The 17042-nt window shown below is 43.3% G+C and overlaps 1 protein-coding gene across 2 annotated transcripts in view; it reads left to right on the plus strand.

The window, feature by feature from the left end:
• The first annotated feature begins 266 nt into the window (after positions 1-266).
• TPRG1 (tumor protein p63 regulated 1) overlaps positions 267-17042 on the plus strand; it is a 186105-nt gene continuing 169329 nt past the window's right edge. For both annotated transcript variants that reach the window (XM_029068393.2, XM_029068397.2), the window contains exon 1: positions 267-469. The gene's annotated coding sequence lies outside the window, so the exon portion shown is untranslated. The remainder of the gene's footprint in view (positions 470-17042) is intronic.

Here is a 17042-nt window from a genome sequence, read left to right on the forward strand (position 1 = left end):
CTTGCAGAAACAGAAATGGTGACTTGCCCACAGTCACACAGCTGACAAGCGGCAGATCGGGGATTCGAACCCATGACCTCTGACTCCCAAGGCCGTGCTCTTTCCACTGAGCCATGCTGGGTCTCCTCTGATGCTGCTACTCAGCAGTGACAGAATAATTGAGTTTGTAGTTCAGTATATTTTAAATCATTACTTTTGCAGGAAGTCTACTTAAGCTAGTCAAATAAAAGTAATTCATTTTCTGTTTTCATTGTTGGTAGATGCATTATATCCCAGGACCTCATCTTTGGTGATCCTGTTTTTCCATTTAACCAGAAGTATGGTTGCAGAACATAGAACACCCTGATGAGATTACCCGAGAATCCAGATGTATGGTGGGAGTGTCCAACTTCTGTTACGGCTAGTAGAGCAGGATCTACCACAGGCATCACATTTGACTTCTCCTCAACTTGATAGACCTTGATATGAAGTAAGTATCAAATCTCCCCAAGGATTTTCTAGCTTTTGTGTATATCACCGTAACAGACATGTTTATGTTTCTGTTGTTCATATTCTTGCATATCCTTTTTATGTTTATATTGTTTCTGTCACTTGTGTTTTATGCATCTGTTATTTCTGTTTGCGTATTTGGTTTCTACTGTCTTCCCCCATTAGACCGTAAGCTACTCAATGTGAGGGACCACTGGGCTTCCTTCCTCTACACCTTCCAACAACAATGGGGATTGTGCAATTCAGCTCATAGGAAGCTAGGGGAAGTAGTGCAGCCTAATGGAAAAGTATCAGCTGGGTAATCAGAGGACCTGAGTTCTAATCCCGCTCTTCCATTTATCTGCTCAGTGATCTTGGTCAAGTTATTTCACTTCTCTGTGCATCAGTTTTTTTCATCTGTAAAATGGGTTCTCCCTCCCTTTAGACTGCAAGCCCAAAGTGGGACAGGGACTGTGTCTGACCTGATTGCCTTGTATCTCTACCCTGGTGCTTAGTGCAGTGCTTGGAACATGGTAAATAATGAACAAATACTGCCAACATTATTATTAACTGGATGAGTCACAAATTCCATTATCTGATTCCCTAGATGCTTTAGTAAGGCACATTTCCATGTCACTGGGGTTCAGCAGTGCTATCATTTTATACTGGGATGCTGGGCTTATCAGAACTCAGCCCCTGTATCTGTTACAGAGAAGCAGCATAGCTTAGTGGGTAGAGCACAACCTGGGAGTCAGAAGGCCCTGGGTTCTAATTCTCTGACACTTGTCTGCTGTGTGACCTTGGGCAGGTCACTTCACATCTCTGTGCCTCAGTTCCCTCCTCTGGAAAATGGGAATTAAGACTGTGAGCCCTATGTGGGACAGGGAGTGTGTCCAATTACCTTGTATCTACCACAGTGCTTAGTATAGTGTCTGGCACACAGTAAGGGTTTAACAAATACTACAATTATTATTGCAGAGTCCTGGGCCCTTCGGGGAAGGAATCAGGACCAGAAACGGTGTTGCCTAGTCCATGGCAACTAATTAAATTAGACCAATAAAGGAGCCCTATAACTACTTGTAAGCTATCTCTTCTGCAACACCCAATCTCCTGCCCCAACTAAATCCATGCTATGGCAGAGATCTGAGATTTAAATGCTTCTCACTCTTTCCAGCATGTAGTGCATTCCAGACACTATGCAGAAAGTGATTTACAATGTAAGTGATGGGAAGTTTCTTAGTAAAAGATGGAGGTGTAATAACTGCCCCTGACCATGTCTGTGGAGCAGCGTGGCCTGAAAGAGAACAGGTTTGGGTTCCAATCCAAGCTCTGCCACTTACCTCCTGGGTGACCTTGGGCATCTCACTTAACTTCTCTGTGCTTCAGTTCCTTTACCTGTAAAATGGGGATTCAATACCTGTTGGCCCTCCTTAGACTGTGAGGCCTACGTAAGATCAGAGTATTTCATATCTACCCCAGCACTTAATGCAGAGCTTGACACATAGTAAGCACTTAACAATTATTATTACTATTATTATCATCATCATCATTATTAAATACAACATAATGTAAATGTAAATTCAGGTGGCAGCACCTGGGGCAATGAGGAGAAAAGATCCTTGCATCAGCTTTCCAGATATATTCATTTTTTTATGTTAGAGAAAAGTGTTTTCAAATGATCATAAATTCAAAGTTTGGCCTTGTAGAAAGAGGTCAGGACTTGCAAGCCAGGAGTCCCAGATCCATTTGCCTGCTATGTGACCTAGGGCACATAGATTCAGTTAGCTCATCCGTAAAATGGGGATAAAATACTTTTTCCCATTCTTACAGTGAGCCCAGTGTAGAATAAGGGATTGTGTCTGATCTGATTATCTTGTATCATTCCCAGTGCTTAGCACAGTCCTTGGCAAATAGTAAGTTCTTAATGAATGCTATCATTATTTATTTTTCCAAAGTTGTCACTAGCTAAAGTGCACTTTTCAAAGTGAGAGTATTGAACGGTGATTCAACAGTTGGATTTGGATTTTTTCCATTTTCAACATAACTCTCAGGTTTTATTTTTTTATTTGCTTATAATTGGGTTTAGATGAAAACCATTACAAATATTTTAAATTTTATTCTTATGATTCATACCTAAACTTCTGCATGACAAATGTTTCTTCCTTTCAGTCCTTCCCAGCACTGCAAATGTCTTAAATGGATAAACAGATTCTCCACAGCACAGCTACCATTAGCTTATTATTTAAAAGGAAACTGAAAATTAATTCACTAAATAATCATTTCTGCCCTTTCTCCTCTCACTGTGAATGTCCCACATGGCTCTGTTCTGGATTCCCTTCTCCTTTCAGTCTAAACTCATTCTCTCAAGGAGCTCTTATAATCCCATGGCTTTAGCCACCATATCTATGTGGGAAACTCCCCAAATTATTTCTATAACTTCTGTTGTATTGCACTCCCCCTAGCACACAATACAGTGTTCTGCCCCATATTAAGCGTTCAATAAATACCATTGATTGATGGAATTATTGACCTGCAATACCCCGTCTCCTCCAGGCTATCTCTAGTTGGATGTTTTGCCAGCACCTCAAATTAGATGTATCTAAAACAGAACAATTCCGTTTTCCTTCAATCCCACTCTTCTTTCAACATTCCAATCTCATAGAGAATGCAACCATCTTCCCTGCCCCAGAAGCCTGCAGCCTCAATCAAGCAGTAGTATTTATTGAACATTTACTAAGTACTTGGGAGAGTGCCATGTAACATAGTTTGTAGTCACATTCCCTGTCTACAATGAGTTTACAGTCTAGAAGGGGAGACAAACATTAATATAAATGAAATAACCTATAGATATATACATAAGTGCTGTGAGACTGAGAGCGGGATGAATAAAGGGTGCAAATACAAGTACAAGGGTAACACAGAAAGGAGAGGGAGAAGAGGAAATCAGAGATTAGTCAGGAAAGGCTTCTTGGAGAAGATGTGCCTTCAATAAGGCAGAGGAGAGTGTTTGCCATTTGGATATGAAGAGGGAGGGTGTTCCAGGCCAGAGGCAGACCATGTGCGAGAGAGGTCAGTGGTGAGATAGATGAGATAGAGGCACAGTGAGCAGGATGGCACTAGAGGAGCAAAGTGTGCAGGCTGCACTGTAGTAGGAAAGCAGTGTGGTAATGTAGGAGCAGGCAAGGTGATCGAGTGCTTTAAAGCTGAGGGTAAGGAGTTTTGTTTGATGCGGAGGTGGATGGGCAACCTCTGGGGGTTCTTGAAGAGTGGGGAAATATGGACTGAACCTTTTGTAGAAAAATGATCTGGGAAGCAGAGTGAAGTTTGGACCTGAGTGAGGTGACAGGAGGCAGGAAAATCAACAAGGAGGCTGATACAGTAATCAAGGTAGGATAGGATACATGCATTGATTAACTTGGTAGCACTTTGGATGGAGGGGAAAGGGTGGATTTTAGTAGAGTTATGAAGGGTTGAAACCATAGGATTTAGTGACAGATTGAATATGTGGGTTGAATGAGAGAGATGTGTAGAGTATAATGCCAAGGTTACAAGCTTGTAAGACAGGAAGCATGGTGGTGCTGCCTACAGTGATGGGAAAGTTGGGGGAGGACAGGGTTTGGGTGGGAAGATAAGGACTTCCGCAATTCTCACATTCAGGCGACAGTCAAATCCTGTCAGTTCTTCCTACACAATATCTTCTAGAGCCACCTATTCCTCTCTACACAAACAATCATCACCCTGGTACCAACTCTAGTCATATCATGGCTAGATTATTGTATCAGCCTCTTGGCTGGTCTCCCAGCATTCAACTTTTCCCCATTCCAGTCTAGGCTATGGGTTACTGCACAGATTATTTTCTTGAAGTGCTGCTAGTCCCACATCTTTTTTACCTTTTACGAATTGAAATGTTTGGTGTTTGTCGTGCCTGCCACTGTTTTCGCTTTTTCCTACTCGTCTCATGATCTTTATGAAGCTTCTGCTTGAAGAAAGTCACTCCTTTCTTGATCATAATACACCTTGCTGGTCTATCTTTGTCAACTGGTTCCGTTTTCGGCTGGGGTGCAGGATTGTCTGAGACTTTGTTTTACTCTCTCCCCGTCCTTGCTTTAGCTCTCCCAATTTCAGCTTGCCATTCAGAGGGTATGTGGGTGCCTTACTACTGCCCATTCTCCTCACGTGATCCATTCTGCACAGTGGCGTTGAGATGAGCAGAGTTTCAGTGCTAGGACTCTGTCCTCAGAGGTAGGAGCAGTAATCCTGGCTACAGCTGGCGAGGGGCCTGGAGAAGATTTTGAATGTGTGGGTTCGACTGACCTCCACTCTGATTGCAGGAGAGTGAGGAGGGACACAGCATCCGAACAGCTGTGACAAAAGAAGCAAAATGAAACTGAAAAGATGCAATCAGAAAAGCTGAAATTAAAGCCAAACTCCATTGGAAGCTCACGAAGATAAGAATGGACAAAAGATTTAGCTTCTTCCTGTGAGCCCCACTTAGCCCCACATGTGAGACAGTGACAAAGAGCAACTTAATAATAATAATAATAATAATAATCATTGTGGTATTTGCTAAGAGCTTACTATGTCCCACAGGTACTTTACTAAGTGCTGGGAAAGATACAAGCAAATTGGGTTAGACACAGTCCCTGCCCCACGTGGGCCTTACAGTCTCAATCTCCATTTTACAGATGAGGTAACTGAGGTAAAGAGAAGTAAAGTGATTTGCCCAAGGCCATACTGCAGACAAGTGATGGAGCCAGGATTTGTCTGCTGTATGGCCTTAGGCAAGTCACTTGTATCTACCCCAGTGCTTAGAAAAGTGCTTATTATGGTATTGGTTAAGCACTTAATATGTGCCAAGCACTGTTCTAAACATTAGTGTTGAAACAAATCGTGATCATTAATATTATTCCTTGCTGTGATCCTGTCTTGACATTTGAGGTTGAGGATAGCCTGAAAGTGACTCTGCCGGAATAGTTTAGAGTTCGGTAAGTTCTTTACTATGTGTTCTCTAGCTCACTGTGGGTTGGGAATAGGTCTACCAACCCTGCTATATTGTACTCTCCCATAGTGCTTAATACAGTGCTCTGCACACAGTAAGTGCTCAGTAAATACCACTGATTGATGGTCGAACCCTGTTCTAAGCACTGGGGTAGTTACAAGTGAATCAGGTTAGACACATTCTCTTTCCCACACGGGGCTTACAGTTTTTAGTAGGAGTGAGAACGCGTATTTAATCCACATTTTACAGTTGAGAAAACTGAGGCACAGTGATGGTCACACAGCAGGTAATTGGCTGAGCCAGGATTAGAACCTAGGTCCTCTGACTCACAGGCCTGTACTCCTTCCACTCGGCCATGCTGCTTCTTGATTTGGATGTCTGGTTTCCGGGAAGTTGGTTTTCTCACAGCTTAAGACAAGGTTAGACAGCAGCACAGGTCTATTGACCTTCCATTTGGTTTGGAATCTGATACCTCACTGTCACCACACTGTTTGACAGTCTCCCAAAGGATGTACTGGCCTTCTTATTTTAATTTTCAACTTCCTTGTCTAGCATATCTAAAGGGGCAATTAGTCATAATATTAAAACTGCTTTGAGGAAGGGCTGAAAGCTCCATTTTCAGGGAGAAAAAAAATCATCTACAATATGTTCCCCATTTTCTGTTTAAAACAGTGGAATCTCCTTGGCACTGGAGTCCTGTCTCCATAAATCGCTTGGGCAGTCAACTGGATAATGCCACTCCACACAGGTTTTAAAAATTGCCTAATAGAGAACTTTGCCATGATCTGCACTGAATCTGCTATATAGCTATTACTTTATAAATGCTAAATAATCATTATCTTTCCTCATTTTCACCATCAAAATTCTGGTCTTCTGCCCACCAGGCAATCTCTTGGGCTCATTTGTTGAGAATTGGAGACTGGAGGATTATACTTTAAGTTCTACTAGATGGGGCAGAATACGCTGAGACTCAAATTTAATGTAGTGAGTCTGTGAGCAAGGTAAATGTAGGCTTATGACAAAAGTAGGCTGGGACCTCTTGATCAATTAACTCTACCTGGAGTGACTGTCAGCCTCATTGGGTTTCTCCTCAAAATTAATTCCTTTAGAGATTGTTTTCACTTATAATGAGTTTCTAAAATTGCTCCTGATTCATCACTCTACTTTTCTTGAAAATGGGATAAATTTAGAAAGGCTATTGGAACAAGTATTTTGAAGTTACAGCCTCTATGCCTGTGGTGTGAATCAGTCATAAGTTACTAAATTCTAAAAGTTACTCTGATCAACTAGATACTCAGTACTTGATGGGGAATGACAGAGTTAAGTTCTTTAATGCATTTTCATTCCCCTTGGGCTTCGTATCCAATTGAAAAGGAAATTAAGAACATAAATTGTTGATTAAATCAAGGAGATTGCTGCAAGATCCCTTTGGGGCAAGAATGAAGACAAGCAAGTGATTAGGTGTTTTACTGAATCAAGCGGTCCAGGTCCATAGTGCCAAACGTCTTTTGCCAAAAGGAAGATGGCTCAAATCAAAACTTGGTATGATATTAGAAAAAGTAGCATAGCCTAGTGGAAAGAGCACTGGTCTGGAGTCAGAGGACCTGGGTTCCAATTCCAGCTCCTCAGTTTTCTGCTGTGTGACCTTGGGCAAGTCACTTAGCTTTTCTTTGCCTCGGTTTCCTCATCTGAAAAATGGGGATGAAATAACCATTCTCCTTCCTTCTTCTTAAGACTGTGAGCCCTATGTGGGATAAGGACTGTGACCAATCTGATTATCATGTCTCTACCACAGCACTTGGTATAGGGCTTGTACCTAGTAGTTCTTTAGCAAATACCACTATTTATTATTTTTTATTAATAAGAAGGAATAGATTAGATTGTAGAGTGTGCATCTGTTTCTGTGTGTAGGTAAAACTTCTAAATATATTAGGCTACTGGGACTCAAACTGCCTTTTGTTGTTTTTTTTATTTTATTTTCTGACCTCACTTAAATTCTGTTAGATCTCTGCGAACCAGAAGATTAATTGACTGGCCTTAGACATTCTGAGAGAGTGCTGACTGCAATGACCTAACAGAATACAACTGAGAAGAGTAGGAGGAATATTAATTTTGGCCTCTAAAGAGGCAGCTTTTTATAAATTTATTGGAGAGACATCTCGTTCTGTGTAGTATGGATTGTGTCTGTGAGCTGAATCATGTGCCCTGCTATTTTGAAGGCTTACAGTGATTTCATTGACAATGTTTATTTAGACTCCAAAGAGAGAGCCACTTAAATTTTGGAACCTAATAGACTTTGAATTTGCTGTTGAATGTGACCTCTCCTCTACAGGATTTTTCCTTTGATTTTAAGATATGAAAATATAATGGAAGGACAGGTGAAACCATCTGTGGTTGGAGTTCACTGAAAAGCTCAGGCTCCTTTCCCAGAAGCCTGGGATCCATATAACTCTAAATCCAATCTGCCAAACATGTTTTCCCTGGATTTTTGGAAGGAAAGTAAATCCTGATGTTTCAGATCAACTTACAGATCTTCAAAGATATTTCTTAAGAGCTATTTGTTGTCCTAGTGCGGCAGTAGGGGTGGGGGAGACTTTCTATTTGTCCTTACTTAGAAACAAGTAGTTTTATTTCATCAAAAGCAAAATTGCCAGCAAGTGCCTTGCCTGTGGCTAGAACAGCAGAGTGGCTGACAGGTCTCTGTTTTGCTGGTCCTAATTCCAACAAGAAAAAGCTCCGGGCCCCAGTTCTGTCAGAAAGGTTGTTCTATCTAGGTGCTCCTGCCTCTGCAAGATCCTGGAGAGAGACTTCTAGGAATAGGAAGTAGAATTCCAGTGAACCTGCCAACAAGTTCCAGTATGAGAGGTGGTCATGTGAGAGGCATTCTGTAGCCTTGCCCAGCCCCTGAAACTGGGCTGAGACTTATCAGCTCCTTGGTAGTTCGGGGACATCATCCACTGCTGCCCCACTCTTCTCAGTCTTCCCTGTGTTGGCGTTTGGGAGAGAAAAGCCTTCATCATCCACAAAAAGACATTCCAGTGGTTCAGACCTATGGAAAAATAGTAATTGAAAATCCCTGCCCTCTTGCATCCCTGAACTGCCTTGCCCTCCCCCTCCTAGTATTTGTTGAATTCTTATTATGCACTTAGCACTGAATTAAACACCAGAGTTGATAAAAGATAACCAGGTTGGACAGGGTTCCTGCCCCACAAGGGGCTCACAATCCAAGGGGGAGGGAAAATGGGCATTTAACCCCCAATTTACAGGTGAGGGAATTGAGACACAGAGAAGTTAAGGGACTTGCTCAAGATCACATCGCAGGCAATGGCAGAGCCAGAATTAGAACCCAGGTACCATGACTCCCAGGGCCAGTCTCTTTCCACTAGGCCACACTGATTCTCAACTACAATTGGTGGAGGTAGAGTTACATTGGAAGTCAAGTCATGCGAAAGATTCCTCTGGTGAGAAGTCAGAATCAATTGCAATGACATAAGGATGACTTGACAACCCAGAAATAAGTGACTGGAGAATTTATGCCAATCACTTCGTAAGAACGTGCCACTGCACAGCCTGGATGAATGAAAGTGTCTTTCTCCCTTTGCCAGGAGGAGAAATCCAACTTCAGTGATGGTTGGCAGAGCACAGGGATTGTCTTCCATAAAGAAGCAATAAGTAGCCCTGTCATTTTTCCCATCACCTCAGTGGGCCCACTCATTCAGCTTTTCCCAGTAGCTCTTTCAAAAAAAAATAACCTCAAAAGTTCTTTTTTCCTGGTTATGCTGCCAGTAAAAGTTACACTACATGAAATTCATTACTCTAGGGTAAGCTTTAACCTGTTAAAGGTACACACTTATGTTCCAAACCCTGTAATTTGTATGCACTGGGGCAGAGAACCAACATGGTCTTCTAGTTCATATATGTAGTTGTCCTTGCTTTCTGAAGATGCCATTACTGACACAGATGAGGCTAGAAATATTCTTGTGCAACAGACCTAAGCGTTTCAAACAGTTTTCTGCACACAATAAGCGTTCAATTAATGCCATTGATTGAGTGATTGTTTGATTAACCAACAGTCCATTGCTCCTGTTTGCTCCCCACTGCTATCACTCTGTTGCCTCTTCATCCCCCATTACTGCTTACACCCTCCTTTCTTTCCTCTCTAACTGGAGACCCTGAACTGGGACTTGTCCTAAACTGGAGCTGAGGTACAGCCCATTCTGATTTACTTCCAGGACTGTCATAAATCCCAGCAAGACTCAAAGCAGACTCAAAAAGCAGACTCAAAAAGGCCAGCATGGCTTTTGACAGCCTGCATGGCAGAGTGCGATGACAACAAGGCCACAAGTTGCATATGGAAGTAAAGATCTATAGGGCCACTGTGGTGCTGCTTCTTGAAAAGTTTCGACAGCCTTACCCATGAACCCAACTCAACTGCAACTGGTGAGACAATATTGTCAACGAGATCTTGAAACACAGACAGTTCATCAGCACTGCAGCTGGGTTCAAAGCTTTGCTGGGAAAGACTTGTGAAGAGAATGGATGACAGCAGTACGACTAAGCAGCTGCTGTATGTTGAACTGAAAGGGGGCACAGGCGAGGTGGGAGGAAAGAATAGAAAATGTAAAGCCTAGTCTAATACAGAATGGCTTATTCCTGGACCGTTGGCAGGTGACTGCAGTGGTAGCTAGTGAGGTGGCCAGACACTGGGAGAGCGACTACTTTTCTTCAGAGCTTTGGCAAATATTGTTTTCGTTTGGGCTAGACCAAATGTACTTACAAGCAGAGATGCTAGGGAGTATCAGTCATAGCCACACTCACAAACAAGGATAGAATCTGATGATCAATGATGCCACTTCAAAAAGAACTAATATATGCCTATATCTATATATGTATATATGCACATCAATATGTATATAGATATATATGTTTACCAAAATGCTCCCTTTTAAGCCCCAGAGATGCATAGATTTAAATCAAAACTCATATTTCCCAGAGCTTTAGGGGCAAAGGTGCACAGCCAGAGGTCAGGGCAAAGTGATGAACACACAAAGGCAGGAACCAGAGAGAGCAGTAGACCATGAGATAAAGAAAGTCAGCAAAGGAAAAAAAGGTCTAGGATAAATAGAGACAGAAAGATATAGGCACAATGCACTGGATCTTTTCTATGTGCTCTGCACAAACTAAGTATTCAATAAATGCTACTGATTGAATGATTAACAAATACCATAAAAAAATTGCTGCCCCACCACCTGCTTAATCTGTTCTCTAGCCTGGGGTTTCTGAATGTGTTATGGGAAAATATTCTATGGGAACAGCTGGCCCTCATGGTGTACATGCTAGGGGAAACAATAGCATTGGTGGTTGAGAGTGACAGGGGTGGGTTAAAGGAGGGAGTACTGCTTCTTCTTACGCACCTACTTATGCTTCTGGGATCCCTGCCATCCCCACTGCCATTATCCTAAGTTAAATTGTTGTGGGTAGGCATCATCTCTCTTTATTACTGTACTGCACTTTCCCAAGTGCTTAATATGGTGTTCTGCAGACAGTAAGTGCCCAATAAATACAATTGAATGAATGAATGATAAAAATCAGAGCTGACTTCACATATTTGGCTGTTCAAGGCAGGAAAAAATTGGCTGCCCACTTTTGGCCTCAAGACACTTATCAAATCAATCTGCACATGCACACAGCATTCTGTATGACATCACCACTGGGCATGTGTACAGCCTAATTTAGTGACATAATGCAGATGTATTTTGGAAGCTCTGAATCTAGAATGTTTCGCTGACCTGTTACCATTTGCTCCAGGGCTGCTCCCTTCCCCTCCCAGGTCCCTGTTAACTCCAGCACCAATTCTGACTCTGGTATGGATGCTTTTAAGTTTTCAGCCTGGCTGCCCTGCTGTTGCCATGTCCCTGCCCTCCTCCTACAGTGTGTCCTGAGAATGTTACTTTACTGAACAACTGAAGCTGGTCTATGTGACCATTTCAGATGGCAGGGAAATGGGTCCAGTTAACTTGGTTGACTCTGATGTGAGAGGTGGAACATCTCATCAGATTACTCCAAGGGGCCCATGATTCATCATTCTTCTGTAGAAAATTGTGTTCTACTTTGCTTTCATCATCATCATCATCATTAAAAATGGCATTTATTAGGTGCTTACTGTGCGCAGCGCATTGTACCAAGTTCATGGGAGAGTAAAATTCTGAACAGCTGCCACATTGCCAGAGTAGGGAGAACAGTGATAAAATTCTTGATGAGCTTTCTGTTTGTGCATCAATGTGTCCACCAACTCTATTGTATTGTTCTCTCCCAAGTGCTTACTCCAAGGTTCTGCACATAATAAGCACTGGATAGATATAGTTGATTGAATGATTGATCGATTGAGGGGCTGGTCAGGGGAGAGAAACTCTGCTTTTCCTCGAGCACAGCGGCTTCCTTGTGGTAGGTACATGCAGACGGCTCTTACTAGCTGGATTAGGCTCATACGCTTGAGTCAGGGAAAAGGAGCAGATTTTAGCCAGTCGAATGAGTGGTCAGAAGTGGAAACTGGTGGTTCTGTCTGCTGGTAGAGCTGCCGCCTATCTCGAGCCCATATAAAATGTGTTAGTCCTCTACTGCCAAGGCTGGTTCTCGACTCACTGTCTGCCAAACCTAGGAATGCAGGAAGTCTTGGGTCATGGTGACCTCCCACTTCTGGTGCCAGATGAAATATGCTCTGGAGGCTCTCCAGGGTCACAAGGGCTGGTGAGGAAGAAGAGGTAGTCCTGACAGACTGAAATGGGGATTTTGATTTTCTCCTCATTGAACTGGAAGTGAGGGAACAATTACTCCTTTTGCCTCCCTCTCTCTTCAGCCCCCTACCTTCTTCCTCCAGGCAGAATCCACATTGCCAAGGGGCAGAAGATTTGACCAAGACTTTTTCCTGGGCTGGAGGGGTAGGGAGGGAAGAGGGTGGGTTCTTCTGAGCCTTAGCCTTCACAGCTAGCTGCAAGATAAATGTCCCTTGCCAAGTAATGGAGGTTTGAATCGGATCATTCTCCAGTAACCAGGCACCCCAAGCATCTTGCTATTTTAAGGGGAAGGGTTTCTTGTCAGGCTGTTATGCCTTTAGAGTCATTCAAGGTCTACTGGGGGTAAAATATATATGTTCCTGGTAGGAGTGAGCCGTGTTTATGAGGGATTGACCATCATCAGGAGCCAGAAAACCCACAATTACCTTCCCACCACACACATCTCCCTTTCTGTTTCTGTATCGTCAGGTCGTCGTGTCCCTACTGAAACCCAGATTTGACAGGGAGCTCGAGTGGGGTGGTTTGGAAAGAATCCAGGTCTTCCAAGCCTATTTAAGAGGCAGTACTGCAGGTCACTAGCCCATCCTTCAACCCCGGAATGATCTAGGCTCCCTCCGTCACAGAGAACAAGGGAGATAAGGAAATACAAAATATTCACCATGGAAACAGATCAGAAAGAAGAACCCAAGGCAAATCAAAATCCATCTGGGAAAGATTGGTCCAGAGTAGCATACTGATTGTAAGCTTTAAAGAGAGGTTAGGCTGATGCCAAAGGATTGGGAGCTTGCCTTTATGGTTTTTACCTAAGGGATGCTGTCTGCAAGCTGGGCAGATGGGAAGCCTGAGTGCACTTAGCAGCACTGGATGCCAAGTTTGGCTCAGGAATTGAATGTCCTTGGGAGTTCTGGGTATAACTGACCACTCCAAATGGAATCAGGAAGGCTGAGTCTGAGGGTTTTGGTTCTGGGGGCTCACTGAGAGAAAATTAGTTTTGAGTTACTAATTTTCCTCAGGCCTATCTAAAGAACTATCTAAAGAAATGTTTTGGCAAGAACATGATTTTATATTATATTCAATCATATTATCTTAGATACATGTAATTGTCCTTTGAAGAAGAAACCGCCAATACTGAAATTCATCTTAAATACATGTGTGGCTGAAAAGGACAAGACGAGACACTTGGTGTGCATATAAAAGCTATTCCTTGTTGCGTGGTCATGCTTAATGTTTGCAGGACCAGGTGCCATTTCGCTTTTGCCTCCTCGGCTCTAATTCCTTCTGAAACCTTTGCTCAAAGAGAGCCCCTTCTTTCTTACTAGCAGTATACCTTGCCAATCTCTCCCCAGCACCGTGGTCTTGCAGGGAAAACACAGGACTGGGAATCAGGGAACCTGGGTTCTAATCCTGGCTCCATTACTTGCCTGCTGGATGACCTTGGGCAAGTCACTATAAACTTTTCTGTGCCTAAGATCTGTCATCTAAAAAATATTCTCCCTTCTCCTTAGACTGGGAGACCTTTGTGGGGCAGGGATGTGGGAAAGGGATGATGTGGGAAAGGGATTGTCTGACCTGACTATCTTGTATCTGTTCTGGTGCACAGAGTAAGCACTTAGCAAATATCATGATAATCATTATTACAAGTTGACTCCTAGTTTTCAGCAGGGCACTGTACTAAGCGCTGGGGAAAAAATGCACAGATGAGGATTAGACACCGGGGGCTAATGAAATAATAATAATAATAGTATTTGTTAAGTGCTTAATGTGTGCCAAACACTGTTCTAAATGCCGGGGTAGATTAAAGGTCATCAGGTTGTCCCACGTGGGGTTCACAGTCTTAATCCCCATTTTACAGATGAGGTAACTGAGGCACAGAGAAGTTAAGAGACTTGCTCAAAGTCACACAACTGACAAGTGGCAGAACCAGGTTTAGAACCCATGACCTCTGACTCCCAAGCCCGTGCCAGACCCAGAGAAAATAATGTAATGACTAAAAGCAACATTATAATAATAATCATGGCATTTGTTAAGTGCTTATTATGTGCCAGGGCCTGTACTAAGCACTGGGGTGGATGCAAACAAACCAGGTTGGATGCAGTCCCTGTCCCACATAGCACTCAAAGTCTTAATCTCCATTTTACAGATGAGGTAACTGGGGCACAGAGAAGTGAAGGGACTTGCCTAAGGTCACACAGCAGACTAGTGGCAGAGCTGGGAAAGAAAATGTTCAGGGTCCAACAAGTCCGATGGTAAAAGGTGCTGGTAGGGAGGGACCAAAGAGTACTGCTGCCCAGGGCATCTGGAGTCTAGTTACAACTAAAGCTCTCCACAACCTATAGGGGTGGTGAGCTGCTGAAGGCTAAATGCCCCATGGCTCCATTGACCTGGGGCACATCTGGAGTTAGGGCCCTGACTTGTCAAATTGGTGATGAGGCAGGGTTTCCCAGTAGTTTTACTCAACAATCTGGTGGGAAGGAAGGCTCAAGAATGTATTGCTCTAGTGAGGTGATGAGGATTTGTGTAAGGGTAGTGGTTGTGATGGTGGAGCAGGATGGGCTGGCCCACGGAAAACTAAGTTAACTCCCTTTATGCTGTGTGACCTTGGGCAAGTCAATAAACTTCTCTGTGCCTAAATTCCATCATCTGAAAAATGTGTTTCACACTCTCAACACCACTCTCCCTCCTGAATCCAACTCAATCAATCCCTTATTCAATCATTCAGTTGTATTTATTGAGCACTTACTGTGTTCAGAGCACTGTACTTAGTGCTTGAGAAAGTACAATACAACAATAAAGGACATATTACCTGCCCATAGTGAGCACCAATCTCATATCATTAACACACAGACCTGGAACTCTTCCACAGTCTGCTTCCTTTGCTCTTATGTATGAGCCGCAGAGAGCTGCTGGTGGAAATCTAGATATCATGCCATTTCAAGTTTACCCTTTATGTGCTTTAAGTCTGCCCTCTTTTCTGCACAGAAAAATTATTTCTCCAGCCTTATTGATACCATGCCCATTGCCCTCACCAGAGGTTCCAAATAACTCCCTCTTCAAACCCCTTGTCACTCCACCTCCCCCATCCCTTGCCCCTAATGACCAGGCCACCTACTTTATTGAGAAAATCAAAACTATCAGGCATGATCTTCGTAAAATCTCCCCTGCCGCTTCTCAATCCCTCCCTCCTCCTGACACTTCTTCAACTCTCCTATCTTTCCCAGTAGTCTCAAGGGGAGATTGCCTCCTGTTCCCAACATCCACACCCTCCACCTACATCCAGTCCCATCCCTTTGCATCTTCTCGAAACACTTTCCCCCTCTTTTCTTCCCTCTCTAACAAATCTTCAACTGATTGCTCCCCAAAGCCTTCTTTGCCACTGCTTTCAAACTGGCCCATGTCTCCCCTATCCTAAAAAAAACCCTCCCTTGTCCCCACAGGTTTCCTCCGGTTATCGCCCCATCTTCCCCCTATCATTCCTCTACAAATTTCTTGAGTGAGTCGTTTACACTGGCTGTCTCAAAATCCTCTTCTCTAATTCTCTCTTTCAGTCTCTCCAATCTGGCTTCTGTCCCCTTCAATCCACAGAAACCACCCTCTCAGTCGTCACAAATGATCTCCTTGCCAATTCCAATGGCACCTACTCCATCCTAATCCTCCTCGACCTCTCAGCTGCCTTCAACACTGTGGACCACCCCCTTCTCATGGAAACATCCAACCTTGAGTTCACTGACACTGCCAAAGTTCTCTTCTTATCTCTATGACCACTCATTCTCAGTTTGTTTTGCAGACTCCTCCTCTACCTCCCACACCCTAACTCTGTGGGAGTCCTTCAAATTTCAGGTCTGGGTCCCTTTCTATTCTCCATGTACATCCACTCCCTTGGATAACTCATTCACTCTCAAAGCTTCAACTACCACCTCTTTGGGTATGATTCCCATATCTACATCTCCACCTCTTTTCTCTCTCCCTTTCTGTAGTCTCGCATTTCCTCCTGCCTTCAAGACATATCTACTTGGATGAGCTCCTGTCACCTGAGACTTAGCATACCAAAAACAGAACTTCTTATCTTCCCACCCCAAACCCTGCCCTTTCTCTGACTTTCCCATCACTGGAAACAGCATCACAATCTTTTCTGTTTCACAAGCCTATAACCTTGTCATTATCCTTGATTCCTTTCTCTCATTCTATCCATATATTCATTCAATCACTAAATCTACCAGTTCAACCTCCACAACATAGCTAAAAAGTTGTCCTTTCCTCTCCAACCAAACTGCTACCACGTTAATCCAATTACTTATTCTACCCCACCTTAATTATTGAATCAGCCTCCTTGCTGACTTCCCTGCCCCCTGTCTCTCCTCATTCCAGTCCATACTTCACTCTGGTGCCCAGATCATTTTTCTACAAAAATCATAGTAATAATAACTGTGGTATTTGTTCAGTACTTACCATGTGCCAGGCACTGTATTAAACGTTGTGGTGGGTACAAGCAAATCAGGTTAGAAACAGTACCAGTCCCATATGGGGCTCACAGTTTCAATCCCCATTTTACAGATGAGGTAGATGAGGCACAGAGAAGTGAAAGGACTTGCACAAGTTCCCACAGCAGACAAGTGGTGGAGCAGGGATTAGAACCCATGACCTTCTGACTCATAGACCTGCGCTCTCTCCACTATACCATGCTGCTTCTTCATTCAGGCCACATTTCCCCACTCCTCAAAAACCACCATTAGTTGCACATTCACCTCTGCATCAAACAGAAACTCCTTTCCATTGACTTTAAA

Source organism: Ornithorhynchus anatinus, chromosome 7, assembly GCF_004115215.2.
Source record: "Ornithorhynchus anatinus isolate Pmale09 chromosome 7, mOrnAna1.pri.v4, whole genome shotgun sequence".
NCBI classification, from domain to species: Eukaryota; Metazoa; Chordata; class Mammalia; order Monotremata; family Ornithorhynchidae; genus Ornithorhynchus; species Ornithorhynchus anatinus.